We start from the raw sequence: 25,275 nt of genomic DNA, 5'->3' as shown, positions 1-25,275 counted from the left end.
TTCACTGACTGGAGTGGGAATAGAACCCACACTCCGAGGGTTACGAAACGGCTAAATGGCTGACGCCCCTATGCGCACGGCCATGAAGCCCACACAGGTTACATCCGAGGAATGTCATGTACGACGAGGTGTTGAGGCTGAAATTCCCGGTGGGAGTGGTAATCGTCGGCTTTGCTGGCGACATTATGCTGAGTGTCTACGGCGAATCGATCGAAGAAGTTGAATTGGCTATTGCCCACTCGATCACACTTGTGGAGGATTGGATGAGATGCTTACTTACCTTACAGGTCAGACAAAGGCCTGCGTGACCTCTGCTATACATAGGAGTCATCTCCATTCTGCTCGGTCCATGGCAACGTGTCTCCAATTCCGCACTCTGCGAAGGGTTCGCAAATCGTCCTCCACTTGATCAACCCACCCAGTTCGCTGCGCACCACGTCTTCTTGTACCGGTCGGATGACTCTCGAGATCTATTTTAGTCGGGTTGCGCGTGGACTAGAGGAATGGCTAGTTCTGGCGCCAGTCAAGAGGTGGTTCAATGGGTCAAAGTCGGCAACGCAGACCATGTCAGTGCATCGCGGTCGATCTGGCTCCTTCTATCGAACAACCCAAATAACACACATGTTATATAAAAGTTAGGACAGCGTAAGTTTTGGTTGTATAGAAGATTATTTTACGTTATTTCAACACAATGTTAGAATTACGTAAAATGAACTTCTATACAACCAAAACTTGCGCTGTCGTAACTCTATTATAACATGTGTGTTGCTTGGGAAGTGGCCGCGCGGAGGGCATCTGGGTATCGTTTCTGTAGTAGCGTCGGTCTACTTTAGGAGGTCAAATCGTGGTGCACGCGGCATCAGTTCTTGATACTAGCTTAGCAGTTGGAAGCAGGCGGGATGTCGACCTTGTCCACCTTGCGAGAACAAAGGAAAATCCCGAAAGGATAGAAATGCGTCAGCACTTTGCCATGGTGTCCTCCCCATGTGTTATAATTTTATACACAAGAAGTCGTACATTGGCTACATTGTCGTCCAACGCGTATTTGTCCCAACTATCTTGGGGTTTCCCAGTACCAAGGGACAGGCAATACAGAAGAAGATTGTAACTAGTTAAACCTTAGTGGTACATTTGATTCCGCTATCCCGACACATTCTACCATCCTAGCTGTATCGGTTCGGTGGCGTACACTGAATGAAGCCATCACATTTCAACACGGAGCGACCGACATGGGACTGAAAACTGTGCGCAACCGTGGCCAGACCACCAGCACCACCCGGCAAACAATAATGGCAGGCACACACAAAAAGGGAAAGGAAGCGAACCCAACCGAACGAACGAATGTCGTCGTCGTCGTGAACCTTTCCATCCCAAAATTAAAACATTTTCAATTTGCGTCCCATCAGTTTTCGCATCGGGCGAGCTGCTGGGTTGTGAATAAGGAAAACTTTTTCTGTACATTATTATAGTAACGCCCAAATGCGATAACGTTTTATTTCAATTCGAGCTGCTGCTACGTCTCTTGTGCTGTCACCGCCCAACAGGGACGTGCGTAGAACTATCAAGATAGCAGATGGGATGTTATTTTGACGCGTTATACGATCACTCTGAATCGCTCTTAGATATTATGTAGGTTCTTTCAGAAGCGCAACGTCCCTCCGGGAGGTTTCGTGTCATCAGCTGTAAACGTGCAGGCATAAAAAGATAGCACATCCTCTTGATGGAAAAATATGAAGTGATTGAAAGGTGGAAGCAACACAACGATGAACACCTGGTGAAAGTCATCACATTCTGAAAAATATCAAGGATGCCGCTGTAGCAATTACAATGATACTCTAGTCCCAAGGCAGCCGAGAAAATTTCCAAAACCGAAAGATCTTGGAACGATAGGGAATCAAACCTGTCACCCCCAGCATGGTCTTGCTGAATATCCGCGCGTTTGTCGCTTCGACTATTGGTGATATCTTGTCATTTTCAGATGTATATTGTTTGTAGCGATCAAGCCAATATCAGCCATGATTCCCATGTCAAAATATGCCATTATTATAAAGCTGCAAGTGCTGTGGAGCAGATTTGTTTATTCATCCTTATCCATGTTGATTAATGGTTCTCTAAATGGGGAAAAAATATCCCGATGGTCGAATTTGGACGTTTTATGGAATGAAGTTAGGCTGCAAAACAGTGAGTCGATAAGGAGAGCGTTCAACATAGCTCTGGTCCTCACAAGTTCCTACCTCATGGAAACATAGAACATGGAATTGCAAGTTACTTGGTTTCGCAGGATGTGCCAGGATAATCTACGACGAACTATATCCCCGCAATTTCGACATCGTGGTGTTGCAGAAACTTTGTTGGACTGGACAAAAAGTGTGTAAAAGCGGGCATCGAGCGGCTACCTTCTACCAAAGCTGTGGCCCCACCAATGAACTGGGGACAGGATTTATAGAGTTGGGCAAGGATGTACATGTTGAGAGTTAAGGGTCATCATCAACGTCCACTGTCCACGTGTGGACGCAAAGTGAGACCAGATGACGAGAAAGAAGCGTTCTACAAGCAAACATACGATGGTTGCACGCCGCGTGACATAAAAATCGTTGTCGGTGACTTGAGCGCGTAGGTAGGAAGGGAGGTAATGTACAGATCGGTAATCGGGCGTAACAGCCTGCACGCCGTAACGAATGATAACGACCAGCGATGCGTAAACTTTGCAACCTCCCGTGGTATGGTAATCCGAAGCACTTTCTACCCCCGCAAATATCTATATCAATAAAGCCACCTGGAGATCACCCGACCATCAAACAGAAAACCAAATCAATCACGTTCTAATCGACGGTAAATTCTTCTCGGATATAATAAATGTCCGCAGTGCGAATACAGATTCAGATCACTACTTAGTCGCTGTATGCATGCGCTCAAAACTTTCTACAGTTATTGCCACGCGTCGAAGTTGAACGCCGCGGCTCAACATCCAGCAGTTGTGTAACGTAGAAGTGGCTCAAGACTACGCGCAGAAGCTAGCAGTGACCCTGCCAACGGAAGAGCAACTTGGCGCAGCTACATTAGAAGATAGTTGGAGGGACATCCAATCCGCCATATGTAGTACCTCGGCTGCAGCACTAGGCTTCGCGACTCCGAATCACAGAAACGACTGGTACGACGGTGAATGTGAACAGCTGAAAAACTATAAGAATGCTGTATGGGTGAGAATGCTGCAACACCGTACGAGAGCGAATGAGGCACGTTATAGACAGGCGCGGAACAGGCAGAACTCAGTCTTCCGGAGGAAAAATCACCAGGAGGAAAAACGAGATCGCGAAGCGTAGGAAGAGCTGTACCGCGCTAAGGACACACGGAAGTTCTACGAGAAGCTGAACCGCTCGTGCAGAGCCTTTGTGCTACAAACCAACATGTGCCGAGACAATCAGGGGAATATTCTCACGAGCGAGCGTGGCGAGCAGCATTACGATGAACACCTCAAATGGTGACGTTGCAAGCACCGAAGGTGGCGTGATTTCAGATTTAGGAGTACGTGCGCAGGACGAAAGAATTCCAACCCCTAACAGGAGGTTAGCCAGTTGAAAAATATCAATACCACTGGAGCAGATCAACTACCAAGCGAGTTACTAAAATATGCTGGAGAAGCACTGGTGAGAGCACTACACTGGGTCAATACCAAGATTTGGGAGGAGGAAGTATTACTGGAGGAATGGTAGAATCGTGTATCCTATCTATAAAAAGGGCGACAAGTTGGATTGCGGGAAATACCGCGCAATCACACTACTGAGCGCTGCCAACAAAATGCTCTTTCAAATTTAATGCCGCGCGAACGCGCTATAATGCCTGGTTTAGACGGTGCAAGTGACTTGATTCCAGTCAGTTGAAAACGCCCAATTGAATGTGAATTGAACGTGTAAACACCACCGTTCATCTCACTTGAGCAACTGACTTGACTTGAACGAAAGTTGAACATGTTGAACTTTTCCGTTCAAGTCAAACGTAATCATCTCACTTGCCCCGTCTGAACCCGCGATTCATGTGAGTTGAATTCAAGTTATCTGTCAGATGAGCTGAATTCAATTCAGTTTGCTTACGCACCGCGCGAATTGATCAATGCAAACACTTGCTTCAACTGAAATGCATTCAAGAGCATGCAAGTGGCCGTTCGAGTCGTTTGCTGAGTCTAAACACATCATTCGTTTCGAATGAATATATTTGAGAAGTTGGCAAGTGAAATGCTCGTTTCAGTTGACCCATGTAAACCAGGCATAACGGATGTTCTCCATCCGCCAGGTATTGCAGAAATGCCGTGCCCGCGCATGACTTGTTCATCGATTTTAAATCGGCGTATGATACAATCGATCGAGACCAACTATAGCAGATTATGCACGAATACGGATTCCCAGATAGTTCGTAGTTCGAGTAATAGAGACACTCTCGAGTCCCTTCGAATCTCGCAGAGGGTTACGCCAAAGCGATGGTCTTTTGTGCTTGCTGTTCAACATTGCTTCAGAACTTCTGAATCAGAAGGTGTAATAAGGAGAGCAGGGATAAACACGAGTGGGACGATTTTCACGAAGTCCGTTCAGCTGCTTGGTTTCGCTGATGATATTGATATTATAGCTCGTAAATTTGAGACGATGGCGGAAACGTACATCCGACTAAAGAGTGAAGCCAGGCGAATCGTGAAAAATCGAGAGGCTACGGTGGGCGGGTCACGTCATCAGGATGTCGGATAGCAACCCGACTAAAATGGTACTCAGTTTTGCAAAATTTCTCTCTAAAGATTAGTGTGTTAATCTTATTCGGTGTCCTGGGCAGGGGCACCACATCGCCGGCCACGCCAGTGTGTTTCATTCACCCTCAATAAATATATCCAACTGCGATGTGATGATGATGATGATGCCGATGACGATCGGCAAAGAAGGGAAAATGTATACAATTTTAAAAGAGGGGGCTTTTTCATTATGTTTATTCATCGAAAATGAATTTGTATAGATTCTTTTTTTTTCCTGCCACCATTTTTATTCACAGCCCGTGATTGAGGTTGTGACAAAAAGGAGTCAACAACAATAACCTCTCGGAGATGCCTGGTGCGGAATACTGATAGCACGGGTTTGAGTGAGGGTGAAAGTGTGCTCCTGTATGTATATTTTTGGACGGCGGAAAAGATGATGAATAATGGGTGCTGTGGCGTTTCTCGTTGTCAACCGATGTTGTCAGCCTGTTACTCTGCTATCTTTTAGCGACACTCGAATCTAGCACCTATCTCATACAAGTCCCAGCGGGGCGATTTGCAGAAAAAGTTCCGAATAAAAAAGAATAGGCACGTCTGGGTTTTTAGATAACAGAAAAAAATGTTTCATGCCTTCATTCAAAACTAAACTTGTAATAGGGTATGTGTGCCATCAGTAATCTCATGCTCCCATTTTCATCCTATTCGAAAACAAGCGATTACGGCACCGATTGACTCCGTTCTTTTTGTTTTCATGGGTGCTCACTTCTAACAAAAAATACAAAAATAAGAAACAAAACAAACAGTGCTTCAATCGTTTGTTTTTCGTGGGATGAAAATGGGAGCCACATGCTTAATAAGGGAACCAATACCCTATTGCAACGGGTAATATTTTTTCAACAAAAAAAAATCGAACATAGGTACCTACTACATCATAGAACTATTATGATAGAAAGACTGAAACTATGTATGTGTGCAATTTAACAGATAATCGCTTGCTGTCCGAACTCGCTAACGCTCGTTGGACTTTAAAAAGGGATAACATCTCTGTTCGCATTAGAACGGGCAAATTCTTGGATCTGTGGATTGCCTAGAACCGAATCGACGCAGTTACGACGCGTCGGATTTCGGAAACCTCGGCGGCCTTCTGCCGCCTCAATTCTTCAATCCTTTACTTTACTCATTAATTCGTATTTATTGCTAAATTTTCAATTGCTTTTTTGATGTTTTTCAATTGGGAATTTTTTAATTATTTATGGAAAGCTCAGATTTATTTATGGAAAATTTAAACTTGTTTGGTGGAAGAGAAGTAGTTATTTAGTGCAATTATTGAATTATTCGTGGCAATTTCGACATTTTTTATTGCTCGAAAACCAATTATTTATGGGAAACTTTGATTTATTTATGCATTTTTTGATTTGTTTATGGAAATTTTATAGTTTATTATTGCTCCCACCCTCACTGCTTTACACTAAGGTCTTTTTTTACACGGGTAGTTTTTCTGCTTTAACTCGGTCAATTTTGAGTCAATTCACATGAAAATTTGTACACAGGTAGACACTGTTAGTACTACCTGTGTACGGAAAATCAGATAGGTAGGTTCAAAATTGGCAATTTCTGAATTTGTTATGGAAAATTATCACTTTTTTCTGAGTCGTTTATATTATAGCTTTTGTTTTATACCATCACATGGAATCTTTACATAATTTTACATACAATCGTGAGTTTTTTTTCGCTCTCCTCCACACCAAAAGGCTCAAATTGAGCCCCCTGGTGGTGGACAATCAATAATTGATCAATAATTATTCACAGCCACTGGGAACATTACAAAATAAAAATAAATAGTTGTGACTGTGAAAAGTTTATTAACAAAATTCTAGAAGAGAGTATACAATTCAAAATAATTTTTAAACAATGTGCCTCTAGTGGATATTATTTTTTTAAGAAGCACGGTAAGGAAACTTAAACCTAAAATTAAATCTTACAAGAAACTAATTCTGTTTGAAATGAATAGGAACAGCTTTTAGGTACCTATTCAGAAATGGAGATGTATCAACTAACTTTATTGTCAGACATATCTCTTACGTCTCTATGTCAGTATATAGATATTGATGTCATTTTTGACTCATTGATGACATTTGACTCTTGATTTGTAAGTAACAGAACATTAGTGGGTAAAACGGGGTAACTTTGATAGTTTTTCAAAAAAAAAAATCCTAAAATTTGATGGAAGGAAGCAGAAAGAATGTGGGAAAATACTACAACTATGGTTTTAATTATTTTTGTCGGTATGCCGTTAGGACCAAAACTCTTGGTGAGTTTTAAATCATTTATGAGAAGTGTAACTTCGTTGATTGATGCTGGCTGTAGAAAGCTTCCCGATCAAAGAGTCTCCAGTGGTGTCCAGAATTTGGCTACACAGATCGAAAAAAGAATGTGAAATTGTGTGACATATGATGCACATGATTTGAGCGTGGGATATCACAGAAGTTTACATGACATATCATGTAAATGTCATAAAATATCATGTAAACTTACATTATATGTCATGTAATTCAGCATGACATTGAGTGTTTACATGACATATGACGCAAATTTACATGATATATCATGTAAACTATCATAACAGTAAGTTTACATGACTAAAATTAAGTTTACATGACGTGTAAATCTCATTATTTTTATCTGTGTAGCCAATTTAGAGCCATTCGTTAAAAAATGCTCGTTAAATACCGCACAGATCTTATTATTGTCAGAAATACACTCACCATCAACAGATAATGTAAGTTCCGAATTAATTTTCGATTTGCCTAAGATAGTATTCATATTTTTCCATAGTTTTGAATGTGTTGTATTACATATTTATTAATTTTCATAGAATCTCTTTTTTGTTTGTTTTTTTTTTTGTGACGCCTGTTTGAGAAGTTCGGCTAAATGAGTATTATTATACTATTTCCGACATTTTTTAAAATAGGTAGTCATGTTTTCCATTTTTGCTGAAACCATCTTTTGTAAAATTTTGTTCAAAAATGGTTTCTGCGAAAACGAAAAACATTTTCCACCACAAAAAAAAATCAGAAGATACCTTGATTTATACTCTACATGTGTACGAAAACCGATTTTGAAAATATTGCTTTGTTATTTAATAAAAAATAAATAAAAACCGAAAAGTGAGGAAATGCTTCCAGGTTCGCCTTAATAAGGTATTATATTTAGCTATTACATTACTTAAACATTTATTTACATTTTCTACAACATCAAAAGTATCCATTAAACATTTAAATTAGTTGCACAGTTTCTCATGATCAACAATATTTTTTGACAACACAACTCTATGTGAATTACAATTTCTATTAAATTCAGATAGGATAAGAGAGTGACCGCTTACATCATTCAATATTGTATGGTTACGGAGCGCATCAGCCATTTTACATATAACATGGTCTAAAATATTGGAACTTACAGGTCAGGTGATACAGTATCGGACAATAAAAATGCACCAAAGCCGTTTTCCCATACAAAATAGTCAACTTTAGATTACCATATCTCAGTTATCTCTCAACCGATTGTTTTCATTTTTCTGTGACGAACTACAAAACATTTCAACTCTCAAAAACAATTGAAAAAGTTCAGCGACAACTATTGATACAAAAGTTACAGATAGGTTGAATTTTGACAATAAAAATGCACCAAGACAAAAAGTTGTAGAGCAAAACATGCTGAAGTCATATAATGTTCGTCTCTTCAGCAAATGTATTCGTCATTACACAAGAAATATATTTGCCGAAGACACCATAATGATATAACGTAACAATTTTTTGCTATAAAACTTTTTGACTTGGTGCATTTTTATTGTCAAAAATCAACCTATCTGTAACTTTTGTATCAATAGTTATCACTGAACTTTTTCAATTGTTTTTGAGAGTTGAAAAGTTTTGTAGTTCGTCACAGAAAAATGAAAACAATCGGTTGAGAGATAACTGAGATATGGCAATCTAAAGTTGGCTATTTTGTAAGGGAAAACGGCTTTGGTGCATTTTTATTGTCCGATACTGTAAATCTATTTGCACAAAAATTCTGGGAGGAATCCCTAGAGAAATTCCAGAAAAAAACTTTTAAGGAATTCCTAGAAGAAATCCTTGATAAATTTCCGAAGCAATACCTGGAGGAATTCTGGAAGGGAAGAAATCTGAAGAAATCTCTTGAGAAATTCCTAGAAATCCTTAGAAAAATTCCTGAAGGAATCCTTGGAGGAATTCTTGGAGAAACCCCCGAAGGAATTTCTGGAGGAATCGCAAAAGAAATTCCTGGAAAAATCTCTACACGGAAAAAAATCCATTCCCCTCACCATGAATAAAAAATCATGTTCGTATGATGTATTGCAATTCATAATATCATGGTTATGATTTATAATCTCATGAATGAGTTGACCAGAATTATGAATAGAAACAAGCATTTCCAGAAATTATATTTATGGTCGCTTCCTAGCGTACACTTATCTGCTATATGTAATTATATAATTCGCACGGTCGTCCAGCACAGACATATGGAAAAAGTTGAAGCTGCTAATTTTGCAACATTTTTATTTGGTTAGAGTAATAAATGTGCCTATATTAGGAAATGGAACACCATCAACACAGTGCCCGTAAGATTCGGCAGTTTGATTGACTAAAAAGTAAACGCGCAAAAAGTGAACAGTGCCCAGTTCTGCGTTTTCGTTGAGCCATACGTCGTAGTTCCGAGTTTATGTACGGAGGGTGAAGCAAAGTGGAAATCGTGCGTGCTAGTTTTTGGTAATTCTCTCTATTTTTCTGGTTTATCCTTCGGAGACTTCGGAGACTCCGCAAGTGGTGTTAACTAGTGAATATTCGATATGGTATGGAGGGCATCCTTAGCCTATTGGATGTAGCAGCCAAAGAAAAAAATAGAAAACCAACTAAATATGATTATACGGTGAGCTCGATCATTGTTGTTCTCTTTTATATTTGAACATGACATATCTTCACTAACAAGAGGCCAACTATAAAGTGCTGCTTGCTCATAGAAAAAAAAGGATGATGGATATCACGTATTTTATTACTTATGATTTTAGCTTGCATCGTTTTATTGATCTAATTAAAAGCATTTGGGAGCGACGACGACGGAATCATAAAAATTATTCTTAATTTCATGAATTCTATGCATGGTTCTACATCACCAAACCATAATTTTAAGAATCTGGTGGTAAAGCATCAGGATCTGCATCCAGGTTTATGAAAATTATTCTCAACTTCATGAATGCTTCTCATGATCTTAGCTTATTTAATCATGATTTCATGAATATATTTACCATTTTTGTTCGTCGAAAACAAAAACAATAACATGTGCATAGCGTTATGGTAAAACCAATCATAAAATCATAAATTATAATCATGGTGTATATTTATAACATAAAATCATAATAATATCGGGAAATTATGAGTCATATTTATTATATTGGGAATGGATTTTTTTCGTGTAGAGAGAATGCTGGAAGAATGCCTGGAGGTACTTCTGACAAATTCCTGGTGTAATCTCTGGCGGAATTCCTGTCGTAATTGTTGGATAAGACCCAGCAGAAAATCCTGGACGAATTCTGGGAGCAATCGTTGGAGGACTTCCTGGAGAAATTTCGAAAACAAATCCTTTGAGAAATTCCAGGAGGATTTTCTGGAAGAATCCTTGGAAGAATTTCTGGAAGATTTCCTGGAGGGATCTTCGGACAATTACGAGAGTTTCGGGGAGAAATCCTTGAAGCAATTCCTGAAGAAATCTCTGACGAAATTTCTGGAGAAATTCCTCGAGGAGTCTCTGAAAGTGTTCCTGGAGAATTTCCTGGAAGAATTTTTAGAGAAATCCTTAGAGGATTTCCTGGTGAAATTCCTGGAGAAATTTATAACTTAATTTCCGAAGGATGTCCTGGAGCAATTCGTTGATTAATTCCTGGAGAAATTTGTGGAACGATACCTGGAGAAATTCTTGGATAAAATGCCGGCGGAATGCCTGGAAGAATTCATAGAGGTATTCCTGTGGTAATTGCAGGAGGAAACCCTGAAGGAATTCCTGCAGGAATCTCTCGAGAAATTCTTGAAAAAATACTAGATGAATTTCTGTAGGAATCTCCTGAGGAACTCTGGGAGAAATTTCTATAAAAAATCCCTTGTGAAATTCCTGGAGGAATTTTTTGAGGAATTCCTGAAGAAATCCTCTAAGGAATTCCCAGGATAATCCTTGAATAAATTCGTGGAGAAATCCCTGGAAAAGTCCTGGTGGAATTCCGGGAGGAATCGCTGCAGCAATTCCTGGAGGAAAATCTGGAAAGATTCTGGAATTCCAGGGAAAATCCTGGAAGAATTTCTCTTCCTGGAGGAGTCCTTGAATCAATTCCTGGAGGAATCCCTGAAGGATTTCCTGGAGAAATTCCTGAATAAATTGCTAACAGAATTTATGAAGGTATTCCTAGATTACTCCATGAAGAAATTCCTGTGGTAATTTCTGGTGGAATTCCTCGAGGAGACCCTGGAAAAAATCCTGGATGAAATTCTGCAATGAATTCCTGAAGGAACTCCTGGAGGAGTCCTTGAATCAATTCCTGGAGGAATATCTGAAGGAGTTTCTGAAGAAATCTCTGCAAGAATTCAAGGAGGAATTCATGGAAGGATGCCTGGATTAATTCATGGAAGAATGCCTGGGTGGAATTCTTGGTGTATTTCTTTGAGGAATCCCTGAAGTAATTCCTGGAGAAATCTTTGGAGTAATTCCTGTAGAAATCTCTGGAAAAATCATTGGAGAAATCTCTGAAGAATTTCTGGAATTCTTGGAGGAATCCCTGAAGCAATACCAGGAGAAATCTCTAGAGTGATTCCTGGAGGAATTCCTGAAGGAATGCATGAAGGAAACCCTGGAGGAGTTCTTGGAGGTATCCCTGGAGGAATTCCTGAATCACGCGAGGAACTCCTAATGAAATCTCCAGAGGAATTTCTAGCGGAAATTTTTAGAGACATCCCCGCAGGAATTCCCAGAGAAATTCCTGAAAGAGGAGTTCATGAAGATATTTCTGGAGGAACCTCCGAAGGAATTCGTAGGGGAATACCAGAAATGATTCCTGAAGATGGAATTCTTGGAGAAATTCTGAAGGAATCCTTATAATAGCTCGTGGAGGAGACCCTGTAGCAGTTCCTGGAGAAATCCCTAGAGGAGTACCTGAAGAAACTCCAGAAGGAACCCGGAAGCATTTTCGAAAGGAATTCCCAAGAGAATCCCTAAACAGTTCCTGGAGGAAGTACTGAACTAATTCCTGGAGGAGTTCCTTAAATAATACAAGGAGGAATTCCTGAAGGAATCCTAATAAGAATTTTTGGGGGAAACTTTGGAGGATTTTTTAAAATAAGTTGTTCCAGAAAGAATCACAGAAGGAATTCCCCCACGCATACCAGGAACCTAAATATTATCGAACTTGAATGAACCTAAAATCTTTTTCCATAGGGTTTCAGCTTATGGTCTAACCTTTCAGAAAAGCCTTTGTTCAAAATATTCTATCGGTGAAAATTGAAATAAATCATGTTTGAAGATTTTCTAACGAATGAGGTATATTCAGAGCATCCTTTTACTTGATGAGGAGCAATCGATTGTTTTGCCTCTGCACGATTTTATTTACGCATTAAAATGTTTGCACACGATAATTCAACTTTTTGTCTATGACTTGTTTTTAAGTTTTAGTATTTATCAGGGGATTCTTTTCTATTATATGGATCTATTCACCTTGTTAACAATTGATTTTGTTGTTTCATAATATTCATTACATTTACAGTATTCAATATGATGAAATGAGGTGATACACAAATTATGTCACGCAAAAATCGACCTTTTTAAACCAAACCCCCCCACCCCCTATGTCACACTTTTTGTATGGGACCTCAATATTTTTTGTATGGGTCGTCACGCTCTGCAAAACCCCCCCTCCCCCCTAAAAGCGTGACGTAATTTGTGCACGGCCCCAATGTTACCAGATGAGCCCTATTTGAAATTTTGATTTCATATGTCGGAACAAAAGAACGTGTGTTTAAGGGGCGATTTCTTCACCCTGGCTTAAGCGTTAAACCAGGTTTAACTATATGGGTAAGCCTGGCTTACCAGTTACGCCGAGGTGAAGAAATCGGCCCTAATATGTGCATTGTAACAGGCTTGGGCTTAAATATCCCTCAGCTTTATGTCAAGTGTGTTTCTTTTGCTTTATTGCCTGCGTGCTTGGCTTCGTATTCCGACGACCTTACAGTTTTCAGTGTCTCGTGCTTGATTCGAATAGAATATTTTCTTTTACTTACAGATATTCCACTAACACACCCAAATATTTCATCAATCAAAAAAAAACTGGTACATAGAATAAACATTTTACGATTATTGAGTTTTACAATGAAAGTCTCATGAAATTTATTGCAAGGGACCCATATCCAGCAAATTTAAATATTTTTACAGTTCTCACATATTATAAACGAAAAAAAAAATTGAAAACAAATCACTACCACGCAAGCATTTGGATTGGCGAAGGGAATAAATTACATGCTGAGTACACTTATGGAATTCAAATCATAAAAATAAACATGACAAAGCTTAAATGTTGTTATTATCCTAATTATTTTCCTTTAATAGCAAAACTATCAATCTTATGCTAGATTTTATTGGAATTTTATCAGTTCAATAAAAAATGTAATTGGATCGATTGTTGTTTTAACTGAATACTTTAAGTTAGTAGAAGGTTTACCAAGTGTTACTGAGTCATGTACCAAAAAAAAAATAAAAATCAGGACAATTGAAGTTAGCTAAAACACTAGAGACAAAATAAAAATCGTATTTTCCGCCTGATGAAGGCACCATCCCTAAGTGACGAAACGTTGGTAAACAATCAACCCGGTTTATGAATAAAGAATGGGTGGCCACTAAAATTCTCCACAAACAATTTAACCTTCCGCTAGTCGCGTGGTCGATCACTACCGCCAGCACCACGGATAAACGGTATAACATCCGTTGTGTTGTACAAAATACAACAGCACGACTTCTGAATGATTAAATCAAAGTATTCTAATCATAATATCATTGTTTGCTTGAACATCCATCGAAATTGTTTGTCTAGCATAAAATTATTAATCATTTGTAAAGTGTTACTTCATGAGTCGCGCAATGCAATGTTCATGTTGCGTTTCACAGGAAAAAATGCGCTTATTTGGAATACGACAGACTTCCTTGGGCTGGTCATATAAATCGGATGCCGGAAGATTATTGTCGTTTTTCTTCTTTTAGGAGCCTAGGTAGGTGTTGGGTTCGTAATCGGTAACGCAAATGACACATAGCTATTTGAAACTACGTATACCTACGTCAAAATTATGCTCTGAATATACCTCATTTGATAAAAAATCTTCAAACTTGATTTATTTCCATTTTCGCCGATAGAATATTTTGAACCAAGGCTTTTCTGAAAGGTTAGACCATAAGCTGAAACCCTATGGAAAAAGATTTTAGGTTCATGCAAGTTCGATAATACTTAGGTTCCTGGTATGCGTGAAGCCCTGGAGAAATTCTTTGAGAAATCCCTGGAGGATATCCTAGAGAAATGCCTGTAGAGATTCCCGGAGATTCCCTTCTAGAGGAATCTTTAGAAACATTTCTGTAGAAATCGCTGCAATTTTTAGAGGAATCCCTGCAACAATTCCCAGAGGAATCCCTGGAATAATTCTTGGAGGAATCCCTTGAAAAAATCCTGAAGAAATCGCATATAAATTCTGGATCTTTGGATGGACTCTCAAAAATATGTTTTGTATAATGTTTTAAGGAATCCTGGAATAATTTTTAGATAATCTCTGGTAAAATTTCCTTAAAGAGTTTCTGGAAGGTAATCCTGCTGAAATACTTTGAACTATTTGAAATAGATTCTTTGAAACAATCTCGAGTGGAATTCTTGAAGGAATAAATGGAGAAATCCCTGAAAAAACATCATCAAATCAAATTGATTGATGAGCTCACATCGATGACATTTAATGCATTGAAATGAAAATACTACACACACACAGTATATTTCAAAATAATTCAGTATAAAATAGCTCCAACGGCAGCACTGAAATATTGCACATATGTAAGGACTAAGTTTACTGTAAAAGTCGACTGGAACAGTATTTTACATGTTGGATATGACCGTATTGCACGTTTCTGATACAAACATACCATTGCTCGCAGAACCACATCAACCAACGCCTCAAGGCATCATTTACATGAACCCCAGAACTACTCTTTTGCCCATGATTAAATATCATTATCACAAGGCGTAATTATAGCCCACCAGAAAAAGTGCCTGCAGGCACTCAGGAAGGACACGTCTCTACCCTCATAATTTCGCCCCTGCAGGATACACAACGTCAATATGGCGTAATTCTATATCGTATCACATTTTACCCCATTCACCATCGCCACAAAGCTTCTCAGTCAATATGAAATGTATGAATATTAATAATCCCCCAGATTTGATTTCAGCGCCATTGTAAGGCCATGTAACCGTTTCCTACACGGCCGGCCGTAAATGATACGATAGGCTATGTACTTAATCACGGCACAAATACCGCTGCCATCATTGCCTCAACGTCGCGCATGAGTAAATAGGACCCCTTCTCTATCTCCTATACCTACCATCAGTACTACGGTGATGGATGCCCCTCGATAGCGAGCGAACCAGTTCGGCAACGACGCGATTGCGTGATTCGTCTTCGCCATTAGTTTCCATCCCTCGACCGTTGGGAAGTGGGCGTGGTTTACTACAGATTTTTGCCTTTTCTTGTATCCACACATTTTCTTATCTTTACCGAGGTGCTCTGGCGGATATTGGACGAATCATCACACAAGTTGGTGCGTTTTCCACATCGAATCACTGGGCGCCCAAATCTGGAAATAGATCTGGCTCTATAGAACTATATAGCACGGAAATGCATAATTCGGTACGACTGAATCACTCTTCTATCACGAGCGGGAATAATTTGAAGCTTCAATAACTCGTGTTATACACAGTGGCGCATTGCCATTGATTTTGATTAAACGTTTTTAAGTAAAGTTGCAACACTTTAGAATCGGAAAATCTCAACTTCAGTGGTAACGTAGAAGATTAAGTTTGACATAATGATTTCAAATAAGTTTCGCTGTTTTTCAGAATATTTATTTAACATTTCATGAGTAAATCGAGTCAACCATGAATCAAAAGTTTGCCCTGTGGCAACTTCTAGATAAATTTCAGAAGTACAACTTGCATACTCGATGCCACTGCGGCACACGATTCAGTGAACACAGGTCCCAACTAACAATCGCCAGCCGCAAACAAGCATGCATGCTGAATTGTTGCTTTATAATAGTAATTATAGCTGAACTAAACTTATGCTGTACATATTACTGTACAAATGCTATTTCAATTGAAAAAGTAGTCAGTAGTAGCTTTTCGTATTGGTATTAACAATGATAATTTACAACACTTTTCAAGCGTTTAATAAGATTTTTATTCGACTCGCAGTAATTCCTTTACAACATAATTTAACAAGACTTTTTTCTGCTTCTTGTTAAGTTTATGTACAAATTAGGACATGTATCTATATAATGTGTTATTCACAAGTCAAATAAGCGCTTTCGTTTCATCATACTTCGACTTAGAATGATATGATATGATATGAAGATTTTCATGGAAATCAAAAGTCAAGAAGACACTAGTATATATCTAAACGAAATACGTTTGTTTTACTTATGATGTAATAAAAGTTTGCTTCAGTTAAACGTAAAAAAATGTAATTCTATCGCCTTTAGTAGAAAAAGGAACCAGCATATAACTAGTGTGACATTAGGGGATCAAATCGTTGAACGATGTGAAAGAGTTAGAGACTTAAGTGCGATCTTAGATACTAAAATAAGTTTTATCGATCCTTACAATACAATAATTCATGAAGCTACCAACATGCTGGGGTTCATAAAGCGATTTAGTATCAACTTTAACGATCCATACACTATCATAACATTGTACATTTCTTATGTGAGATCGATTCTTGAATATTGTAGTGTTGTTTGGTCCCCATTTATGAAAACTCATGAAGAACGCATAGAATCGGTGCAGAAGAAATTTTTGCTATTTGCTCTACGTAAGCTGGGATGGACAACTTTTCCACTTCCTTCTTATGAATCACGTTGTATGCTAATAAACATACAAACTTTAAAGGAACGTCGTGAATATGCTATGAATCGTGGGCCGCAGGGTTTTGAGCCAAAACAATATAATTCAATATCGGAACGTATTTTTTTATTTGATGGATCTTCGAAGTGTTGCTGCACGACATTTTTCCAAAAACTATACCAACCTTTGAATATTCTTGGAATTATGGTATCCTCTTAAAACATTTTGATTTTTATCAAAGTTTTCAATTCTTGGAGTTTTGAGAAATTCTTGGTTAAGACTCAAAAATAGATGATTGGATTTCTACCAACAGCTTGTAACTGAAAGTAAATATTTCAAAATCATATTACAGTTTTTTCCAGAATAATTTCCGTCAGTCTCCCGGGCTTTATGTTGTATTCTGCATTTCGGGACGACATTTTTTTACTAACGTCACTTTCACAGAATACTTCTGCAAATTTTCGGTTATGTGCAAGTAGATCACATCTCAAAAATGATTTTATTGAAGCTATGTACTCCAAATACCTTGTCTTCAATGGAAAATCATGAAAAAGGTAAATAACTTTTGATCGACATTCAGACATTTTTTTAAAAGTTTTTGCACCAAAGGCACTTCTTTTTCAATTGTTGGATGAAATATGCGTCCGAAACTTATGTGAAAGATATACCTTCAAGCATTTCTCAAGACATAATGATCAAACACATGGAAATTAATGATCCATCATCAGCCTAGTCCTGAACATTATATTTTTGTACCGTAATCCGGGGTAACATTGATCAAAATTTTCGATCTTTCTTGAATAATTATCTTGTTAAAGCAAACGTTACAAGTTTTATATTCTTAAAACAAGTAATGGCCCTCTGAGTATGTGTTAAGCTACTCGAAAAAGTATTGAAAAACTTTAAAACAGTGGTCACCAAACTGCGGCCCGCGGGCCGCATGCGGCCCTCGACAAGGTTTTGTGCGGCCCGCGAACTGATTTTGAAATATAATAGAAAGTGGCTCACTCAAAGATTCTATAACGAAAATCACCATATTTCAAAACTTTCATGAGAATAATATTAACTACTGTTTAACTCTGCCAATTCTCTGGAGAGATTTTCAAAAGCTATAAGATTTTTGAAAGTTTTACAAACTTTAAAAGACTACTTTCTCGTATCTTGTTCCAAAAATATTTGAAACTGTTGTTCTAGTGAGTAAAATCTGCTGATAACTACAGGTTGTTTAGTTCCTTGCCATTGTTCAATAATTAAAAAAAAAAATCAAACAAACGAATTTTGTATTGAATCTTAATTTTTTTAAAAGTAAACTCTAAATGAATTGCGGCCCGCATTCGCTTTCAAAATTCAATTTTGGCCCGCAAAGACAGTTAGGCTGAGGATCACTGCTTTAAAACATGATCTTGTACCGACTTTTCGAACCCTCTAAGCAGAATACCCTCTTCGAATGAGTGTAATCAGTTTCGTACCTTTTAATTCCTTTGACACCTTTTAAAACATGTTTAAATAGGTTTTTTTAATCTAATTTTTGATTTTGTTGATTTGGGGTAACATTGATCAGGTTCGTTTGTGTTGAAAATACCCTTACTTACTAAATTCGGTATGGCTGAATTCGAATACGTTGTTCTTACACAATATGTACTTTTTGAGATATTTTAGGATTAAAATACTCCAAACCGCGAATAACGCCTAAAAGTAGGCAATGGCTTAAGGAATTGATAGTCGACTTTTAATAAATCATATCTCGCGTTTAGTATCATACAGGGGTATCTACAATGATCGATTTCTTTTCATCGATCTTCTCTTCGGATTATTCCGCAAAATACGACCAATTTTCGGATGACCTCTCGGTGTGTTTCGGTGAGGGAGGATTAGGACTAATATCTACAACAACAAACAGAACCGGAAATGTCTTGTCGGCAAAATTATTAACCAAAGAGAAAATCGATGAAAAGAAATCGATCATTGCAGATACGCCCGTATGATACTGAGCGCGAGATTTCATTGAAAAAAAAAACATTTTCATAAAAGTTTCGTTTATTAACACCAACTCTAGGATATCATATTGAAGTAATACAGTGATTTTGAACCTCATATTGTATCTAGTATTCACGCCAAGCATGAATGTTTGACAATGAATCTCATTGCGTTACAAAACACAGTTATGGCAAAATCAATTTATTTCAATGTTTATGAAATTCAATTTTCATAGATTGCATGTCATTTAATAGCTAAATGATAGCAGATTACGATATATAAGGTGTCCCAGAAAGTATGGGCACAACTTTGTATAGCAAAAATACAATAATTTTCTTAACAAATTCATTTCATTTTTCAGGTCCAAAAGTATAAGTTTTCAATTCAAACAAAGGGTTGTATAATAGATACGCATGTAGAAATAAACGGATATATTTTTTGAAATTTTTATCGAGCTTAATTTCATGCGTAGAAAACAATTAGTTAAGCGATGTTTTTGAAAAATATACCAATTTGTGCAGAAGTTTCAAAAGGTCTTTCAGGGAATGTTCTACCGCATTCAAACGAAGTGTGAAATGCTAGTTTTCATAATTGGCATTTGATGTTGATATATTTAGGCAGGATATGTGTGAAAATAAAGTTTGTTTATGCATCCATTCCCAAATGGCAGAGCTACAAAGTTGTGCCCATACTTTCTGGGACACCCTATACTATTCGATAGCAGAATCTGTTTCAATGTAAAATGCTTGTTTGAACATTTCATGAGATCAGTCAAGCCGATCAATGTTACCCCGCTGATCAATGATACCCCGTTTTACGGTACCGTAATCTGGGGGGAAGTTGATCACTTTTGCTCTATTCTTTTGAATGAAATCAAGTACAATGCACATGATTCCAAACAAATATTTTTAAAACATGTACTGAGTGGACCTGTTTCAAATTCCCTAAACGAAATTCTTACAAGAAATTGCTAAATTTTATTAAAATAGCTCAAATGGCCAAATTTGAAAACTTTTAATCCGGGGTGAAGTTGACCAACCAATGCACAGTGGTCCACGAACCAGATTTACGAGGAAAGATGCATTCAGCGCCTTCGAATAATTTTTTATACATATATGGTCTTCTACAAAGTTGTCCTTAATAATAAGGCCCTCTTTAAAATGTGCATGAAAATTAGGGTGGTCCATATTTTCAAAGAAATTGGGGACCAAACTTTTTTATTTACAAGAATAACTGTATACATTCTTCGGGAAAGTTGTAGATCTATCAATTTTGAGCAAGTTTGCTGAAGACACTCTTTATGTAGCTTTAATTGACCGATCTAGAGGTATTTTTCTGAATAAGCTTAGGGTGGTTCAAAAAAAATCGGTTTTCTGGCGATAACTTTTTCAGTTTCGATTTTTCATCAAAGTCGTCCAAGAAACACTTGTTGAGCATTTGAAGACGCGTTTTTTTCGTGCGCTGAGATGGTCGTTATCTGTTTTGGTTCAAAAGTTACAGGCGTTTTTCTTCATAGTTTTTTAAAAAGGGTTTATGATGGGTTGGGGGCAAACATAAAAAATATCTTTTTCCAGCATTCGAAAGAAGAAATATTGTATTAAAACATATCTAAAAAATTAGAGAGGTGTTATTTTTGTAACTCAAGAAAAAAAATAGTAGAAAAGTGCCTATTTTTTCTAGAAAAGCATCAATATCTTTTGAACGGAATGACGTAGCAACATTCTCAGCGAACGAAAATGCGCATTTTTGGAAGCTCTAAAAGTGGTTCTTAGGCGACTTTGACGAGAAATATGAAATAAAAAAGATAAAGCAATAAAACGATTTGTTCTAGCGTCACCCTATGGGAAAATGCTCCAAATTTAGTCAAAACAGTTTAAACGCTTTATCTTTTTTGTTTCAAATTTCTCATCAAAGTTGTCTAAGAACCATTTTTAGAGCTTTAAAAAACGCACATTTTCGTGCGCTTAGAATGTTGCTACGTCATTCCGTTCAAAAGATATTGATGCTTTTCTAGAAAAAATAGTCACTTTTCAAGCATTTTTCACTTGAGTTACAAAAATAACACCCCTCTAATTTTTTGATATGTTTTATAACAACATTTCTTCTTTTGAATGCAGGCAAAAGATATTTATATGTTTGCCCCAACCCATCATAACGCCTTTTTAAAAAACTATGATTTTTTAAGAAAAATGCCTGTAACTTTTAAACTAAAAGAGATAACGACCATCTCACCGCACGACGCGTCTTCAAATGCTCTACAAGTGTTTCTTGGGTGACTTTGATGAAAAATCGAAACTGAAAAAGTTATCGCCAGAAAACCGGTTTTTCTTGAACCACCCTAAGCTTATTCAGAAAAATACATTTAGATCGGTCAATTTTAAAGCTACATAAAAAGTGTCTTCAGCAAACTTGCTTGATAGATCTACAACTTTCCCGAAGAATGTATACAGTTATTCTTGCAAATAAAAAAGTTTGGTTCCCAATTCCTTTGAAGATATGGACCACCCTAATTTTCATGTATATTGAAAAGAGGGCCTTATTTTTAGGAACAACTTTGTAGAAGACCATATTGATCTAGAAAATCATTTGAAGGCGCTGAATGCATCTTTCCTCGTAAATCTGGTTCGTGGACCATTGTGCAATGACATAACATGCTACACACTAAGATTAGCTCGGTATTTTTCCCATCTTTTTACTGAGTTCTCAACAGCAGATTTAACTCGGTACGCTCGGTTATCCATTTTGCTGAATACTCTGTAAACGAGTTAACGAGCTCTGCAAATGAACTGTCAAAAATTACAGATGAACGGTAAATATCGTTACTGATGTACGGTAAATATTGATTACCGAGTGTACCGAGTTAAAACTGCTGTTGAGCACTCAGTAAAAAGATGAAAAAAATGCAGAACTCGGCGAAAAATTTACTGAGCTGGAAAATTAGAATCTTTCTTAGTGTGTAAGATCAGAAAATTATTGAATAAACTAAATTTGATGATGCTGAATCTGAATAAGTTTTTAAAATTGTTACGACTGGTGTAATTTGTATGTTAAAAAAAAATAAGTTTAGTAAGTTACAGAATGACCCACATTAAACGCCTAAAGGTATGCAATTACCTTAAAAAATCGTCTTACTTTCGCAAAAATATGTTTTTTTTTTTTCAAATAAAACTTATATGTTAACATTAATTTTAACTCAGAGCTATGTTCAATAAGCCTACCATGAATAAATAAAAGTGTTTTGTGAGGCATCTGATAAACAAGGCGTTGCTGGGAGGCGATTTTTTGAAAGGCAGTCTATTCACCGAGTTTCAATACACATCCAAAAAAGTCGATATTTTGTATGTAAAATCTGTCACAATTGCCATAAAAACCTTCAAAAATTCTTCAAATATATTCACACAATCGATTTACATCAAAAGTTCTTCCATTGATACAGAATTGTAGCGTCCTCAGCGGTTGAAGGATGTGTATCCCAATGTGATCAACTTCACCCCGTTGATCAACTACCCCCCAGTTTACGGTTCTTAAGTTTGCTGAAATTTACCATACTACATTCTTTACAAACCGTTTTCGAAAATTTTGTAATTCCAACAAAAATCTAAGGTTTTTCTGAAATTCTGTGAAATCATTAAACACCTTCGGGACGATTTTTTTCACCAACCTCGACGCTGTCGAACGCGTCAGCGAGGTGCAAATGACCCAACCGTCCTGAAAGGGTTAAAGTACCCGGAATCATTAAAGTATTGCAACAGTTTTACTATTTTTGTTTTGTTGAATTATAAGGCATCAGCAGCTCGATTTATCTGCAGAAATTTTTGACATATTGGTTTACCTTGTTCAATAAATAAATATGACATTTGAAATCTAACAAATATTTATGAAGTATTAAAGCATTTTTATTGAAAACACGTTTTGACCCAAAAAATTCAGTTTTAATTGGATTTTGAGGAAACATGGTACTGAAAGTTCTCCACAATTTTGCATTTAAATGTTTGAACTGAGAATTGTTTGAAAATAATGAAAATTATCTGTTAAAAGATGTAGGTGCGCCGCGAAATTTTTGAAAATTTCAAAAGGCGCCGCGATAGCAAAAACTTTGGGAACCTCTGCATTATACTCATAAGTTGATTTTTTTTATCTTAAACCATGTAACTAAAGACGTTAAAGTATAGTCTGGGATATGCCAAAAACTTTGCCGAAGACCGCAAAGTTATCCGATACTTGTGAAAAAAGATATTCGCTTGGTAACTTAGGCCAAAAATTGAGATTGTATTATTGATGTTATTCCTTTACATGTTAAATGTTCAGCACCAGCAGACACTGTGAACGTAATAACTTTGGTCACAAGTATCGGATCACTTTGCGGTCTTCGGCAAAGTATTTCGGCATATTCTAGGCTATACGTCAGCTTAGATCATTTTGAACACAATATTTCAATTTAAAGTGCGTTTTCCCATACTAAATTCCATACAAACTTCAATCGCAATGCGGAATACGGGGACGCAACCAATCGCTCCCAAATTTTGCACAGTTGTTTGGGACCCTAAAAGGAATCGAAAAAGCTTTGTTCTAAAAAATCGACTTTGTTAACCCAGCCTAATGTCCATGCTCAATTGTTCACCTAGCTGTTGGAGGTCTCCTAGAACTCTCACGCTGTATTACGATTAAGGTTTACATTCACATATGTACATACATAAACGTTTTATAAATTTTCCCTTGAACTCCTCCAAAACCCCTTGAAGCTCCCCTTAAACGTCCTGAAAACTATTGAAACACCTTGAAACCCTTCTAATCTCCCTTGAGATTCGCGGAAATTTCTTTTAAACTTTTCTTTAGTCTCATGAAACCCCCTGGAACACCCCGCAACCCATTAAACCGTTCTGAAACACTCTGAAACTACTCCAAACATCTAGAAGCTCTCACAAACTTCACTTAAATTCCCTGAAGCTAACTTAAACTCTCTGTAACTCAATGGATAGTCCTACAATGTTTTGAAAGTCCTCTGAAATCCAAGCTGAAGTGAAAGCCCCTGAAGCTCATCTAAACACCCTGGTACCCCCTGAAACTCCCTGAAGCTCTTTTCAAGTCAAATCCCCATAAAACGCTAGAAGCTCCCTCAAACCCCCAGTAGCCCCACTAAAGTCTCCAGATAATTCCTGAAACCCCTTGAAACCCTAAATAACCGTTCGTAAACTGTTCTGAGTACGCAGTTCATCGTTTTTTTTATCAGTCTGGAAAGCTTACCAGGACATCCGCATTCGTCCTCTGTACTCTGTACGGTCGAAACTGCCATATACCACCTTAAAGTCGATGATGCGTTTGGACCTGGTACTCGAGGCGTTTCTGGAGGGTTTGCTGTGCGATGAAAATCTGATTCGTTATCGACCGATCGTCGATGAAGCCGGCTTGATAACTTCCCACGAACTCATTCGGTTTAGGTGACAGAAAACGGAAAATGATCTGGAATCGAACTTTGTAGGCGGAATTCAAAATGGTGATCGCACTGCAGCTCTTACATTCCAAACGGTTACCTTTGTGAATGGAGTAGGTCACCTTCCTCCCACTTCTCCGATAGCTGTTCGGTTTCCCAGAACATGACTATCAACCGGTGCAGACAGGTGGCAAACTTTTCCGGGCCCATCTTGATGAGTTCAGCTGCATTACCGTCCATACCAGCTGTTTGCTCTGAGCTAAAGAATGACATCCGTAACTTTCCTCAGCGTTGGAGTTGGATCATTTCCGTCCACTGCTGCATCGGCATAGTCGTATCCTCCGTTGCCGTGGTCTCATGTGCCCACTTTCTGCTTCCACCTTTCCATCAAACACCTCATGTTCATTTTTCGGCTCGTGGCACGAAGCCTTTGGTAGGATGCGTAGGTAGAAACTCCGTGATTCTTGAGAACGGCAAAGCAGTTCCATTTCTTCGCACTCCATTTCACCCAGGCGACGTTTTCTTTTTCTTCCGAAAAGGACGCTGTTTCCGTTTCTGTTTGTACCGTTCCACATTCTGCCGAGTTCCACGCTGCAGCATTACTGCCCGCGCTGCATTCTTCTAGACAAATATCGCTCTGCACTCATACGTTCTGTCGACTCCGTTCCACTTACCCAAGGTGTCCTCGACTGCGTATTTTTAGAGATGGTCGGGTTTCGGGTTTTCAAACCCGAAACCCGACCCGAACCCGAACCCGACGGGTACGGGTCGGGTTCGGGCTTGGAAATTTGAAAAAAGCTCGGGTACGGGTCGGGTCCGGGTTTAAACAATTTCAAAATTCTCGGGTACGGGTCGGGTCGGGTTTGAATAATGTCGGGTTCAAGTCGGGTTTGGTACCAATGTAGATAAATCAGCATTCAGAAAAAT

The 25,275-nt window shown here is 38.1% G+C and overlaps 1 protein-coding gene across 1 annotated transcript in view; it reads left to right on the top strand.

Moving 5' to 3' along the window:
- Positions 1–25,275, top strand: part of LOC134290519 (uncharacterized) — a 139,294-nt gene that overhangs the window by 76,848 nt on the left and 37,171 nt on the right. The gene's annotated exons all lie outside the window — the stretch shown is intronic.

This window comes from Aedes albopictus, chromosome 3 (assembly GCF_035046485.1).
Source record: "Aedes albopictus strain Foshan chromosome 3, AalbF5, whole genome shotgun sequence".
NCBI lineage: Eukaryota > Metazoa > Arthropoda > Insecta > Diptera > Culicidae > Aedes > Aedes albopictus.
This window is presented reverse-complemented; position numbering and strand designations above follow the sequence as displayed.